Below are 4,085 nucleotides of genomic sequence, written 5' to 3' on the forward strand. Positions count from 1 at the left end.
GCAAACTTTGACATTGTTTTCAAACTAGAAACCTAGGCCTTATGCCTTTGACTTTTCAAAATCTTTTCATTAATACTCATTGTGAATAAATCTTAATCCAACCTTGACCTCATTTTTGTAAATAAATCTGACTTGTAAATATAACTCATTTCAAGTTGTTTTTGTGGTTCCAATGGCCACCTTTATTAAAACCTTTTCATAAACATTAGTCATAGGTTTGAGATATCATAGTGGTTGATGTAAACCTCACCTTATCCTTAGTGATTGGATTATAAATCTTCCATACTAATTATAGGGTTAACCCCTCACTAGTATGTTGAATCCTTCCTCACATGGTGGATTTTTGGTTTAGGTTGAGTTTTCTCCCTTCGATAACAAAAGACCTTAAGGCTTTTGATCAAATCAATTCACCAATCTTCGAGATTTTTACCCCGAACTACGAGGTTTTGATCCTACCTTTGTGATGGTATGTAGGCAATGGGTTCATCCATTCAAACAACAAACTTGTAAATATGATTCATTCTCTTCTCATCCCTCCAATCTTTTGCACATATTTTCACAAATACCAACCTATAACACACATTTGCAAAAAGAGGTTCCCTTAGAGTACTAAGGATGTTTTGGGTGCGTAAAACCTTCCCATTTCATAACCAACCCCCTTACCTAGATCTCTGATATTTTTATTAGTTTTTTATTTGATAAAACTTCTTACTTGGCTTTTGTTCGCTTTTTAGCCTTTCCTTTGGAGAAATAAAAGTGCGGTGGCGACTCGAATTGTATGTTTACTTTTGGTTTAGTCAATAAACCATAAGGTAACGAATACCCCGCTACACGGAGGAATCAGAGGAGAGTTTTCAATGACCTCAGGGACATGTGTGACCTCAGGAACAGGTATGACTTCAGGGACAGGGACGGCAAGGGTTTGGTGACGATGTTGATATGTTTGAAGTGGTCGAGAAGTGGGTGGGTCAGGAGCCATAGGATGATTGGGGGATAATGGTAGGCGGGACATTAATAACTGCTGGAAAAGGTGTGAGAGTACTTTCTTGAATGGGTTCTGAAGTTACGTGATTGGACTCGAAATATGGAACCGACTCGAAGAAGGTAACATCGGCCGATACTAGGTATCATTATAGAGTATGTGAATAACAATGATAACCTTTTTTGGGTCGATGATAACCAAGAAAGACACACTTTAGTGATCGAGCTAAGAGTTTATCAAGACCATGAGAGAGATTGTGTACAAAACATATGGACCCGAAGACTGAGGTAGGAATTTGGTGAAGTAGGGAATTGAGGAAAAAGATTGAATGAGGGATTTTATTGTTAAGGACAGATGAGGGCATGCAATTTATAAGGTAACATGCTGTTAGCACAACATCCCCCAAAACCAAAGTGGAACATTACCATGGAGAAGTAGGGTCCGAGTGGTTTCTACAAGATGCCGATTTTTGTGTTCGGCTACCCCGTTTAGTTAAGGTATGTGAGGGCGAGATGTTTGGTGGAGAATACCATTGCGTGACATAAAATTCTGAAATTGTTGGGATAAATATTCATGGGCATTGTCACTTCTTAAGATATAGATAGACACAGCGAATTGAGTTCTTATTTCTTGATAGAATTGTTCAAAAATAGAAAATAATTTAGATCTATTCTTCATTAAAAATAACCACGTGCAACATGAAAAATCATCAATAAAGGTGACAAAATACCTAGACTCAAGAGTAGAGACAGTACGCGAGGGACCCCAAACATCGATGTGAACTAAAGCAAAAAGGAACAAAGCTCGTTTATTGACTCGATTGGGAAACTGACCATGAGTGTGTTTCCCTAGCTGACACGACTCACAATGTAAATTAGATACCTTCGATAAATTTGGCACCAACTTGTGTAGTTTAGAAAGACTAGGATGGCCTAAATGAGCATGGATAGTGAGTGGAGAATCTTTGGCTGAGCATATTTGAGATGACACTAAGAGGTAATAAAGGCCTTGAGACTCACATCCGACACCAATCGTCCATCCCAGACTCCAATCCTACAGGGTAACATTATTGTTATTGAAGGTGACACTACAATCAAGAGAACGATTTAAACGACTGACTGAAAGTAAATTAAATGGACAATTAGGTACATAGAGGACAAAAGTAACCGAGAGAGAAGGTTGAATTTGAACAGTACCAATCCTTTCATATCGGGTTTGAGAACCATTGGCAGAAGTTATTGTAGGTAAGAAATTGGATATAGAGAGGGAAGAGAAAATATTTTTTTTACCGGTAACATGATCAGACGCACCAAAATCAAGGACCCAAGATCCAAGAGAAGATGATTGAGAGAGACAAGCATATGAATTACCAGTTTGTGCTACCGAAGCAGTAAAATATAAGTTCTAATAATTCTGATACCACCTGAGAAAATCATCATAGTTTGGAGTAAAGTTATGAGGAGTAGACATGAGTATCAGATCTGAAAGAATTGCCATATGGAGAGTGGAGCGGTGGGAAAATTGTCGGGATCGGCCGTCGGACGTGCTGTCATGTGCGGAGGTTTCTGCCGATGAAAAGTAGGGACCGACTGGATCGAAAAAGGCGCTTTTGCTGGTAGGTTACCAGAGAATTTTGAAAAGTGAGAGGAAAACCGGAGTGATGACACGGTTTGCAAAAAAAAAATTCTCACCGGAAGATAGTGGGTCAACCGGGCAAAGCACGGAGAAGAAAGAATTGTCTCTTAGTAGGCTCTAGATACCATGTTGAAATACAAGAGACTAAGAGACATTTGAATAAACCGTATGTTTTGAAAAGCACTATGGAGACTTTATTATATAGAGAGAGATTATAACTAATTACATGATATAGTCGATATGGGACTATTCGATATACAAATATTCTTAATACTATATTTACAAATATCAACACATATGATGGACTCTGATTGAACAATGCATTATACACTAGCTCAAGTGGATTGGGCCTGACTCAAGGCACTCAGATACTAGACACCCTGATGTAGATTGTGGTTTTAAGTGATTGAGATGGATATAGTAAATCGGTTCAAAATATAGGGTATGATAACATGCTAGTGAATGATGAGGATGACGAACCTTTAGAGAAACATGACAACATATTCTTACTTAAGAATTGAACTGGGGAGTTCTACATCCTTGGTATCAGTTGCAAGTTGGTGACGTTAAGACTTCTCTCTATGGCATAGTTGTGCCAATGAGTATTGACTCTGGTGCGGCACCCTGATGCCCTCTCGAGAGGTTTCCTTTTGTACAATACTGCTTCTTGGTGGAGCATACTAAAGATTCTCTTTAATTCTGAGTATCCTTTCATCCAAGAATTGTGAGTTTTGTTGGTGCATCAGGTTGTATATAATGTTTAGCAAGTTGGTAGCTCCCTGTAGTCTGAGATTTACTTACAACATTTAGAGGCTCGAGTGCATTTTCTTTTAGGTATAACAGGTAGCAGAGGATGTCAGTAAGATGGTTCTCCCTGGTTAGATTGTCGCGTGGATTGATCAAACGAGATAGCTTGGAACTTTTCTTGACCAACTTTTAGAGGAGCAAAATCTTATTGTGTAGGTTTTGATGGAGATGCAACATAAAGTGACTCATCTTTTGTGCAGGGAGAATGAGAATGAGGAAGAGCTTTGGCAACTTCAACGACAAAACCGGTTGAACATGTGACCTTACACACAAGAGGAATGGGGTGAATTATGGGGGTTTGAAAAATCTTGGTTTAAAGTAAAATTATTTTCTAAGAGTTTAAAAATGTCATCTAAAATTGTTTAGATATGTAGCAAAAAATTAAGTTAAAGAAAATATGTGGAAAGTAAAAAGTTAAGGGAAGAGAGATGACACCGGTGATTTATAGAATTTCAATCTAAATGAAGTTACATACTCATTGTAAGACCTTAATTTTGGCCCTAAAATCCCTCATGGCATCATAACACTGCATTTGCAAAGCCTCAAGGATCATGAGCATCTTGGCTCCTTACCTTTGGGTGGGACCTCTTGTGAGTGGTTTGAGATCACCAAGCATGCTTGAATTGTATATTATTGTTTTTCTCATTTTTATTCACTAACC

Source organism: Lathyrus oleraceus, chromosome 6, assembly GCF_024323335.1.
Source record: "Lathyrus oleraceus cultivar Zhongwan6 chromosome 6, CAAS_Psat_ZW6_1.0, whole genome shotgun sequence".
Lineage (NCBI taxonomy): Eukaryota > Viridiplantae > Streptophyta > Magnoliopsida > Fabales > Fabaceae > Lathyrus > Lathyrus oleraceus.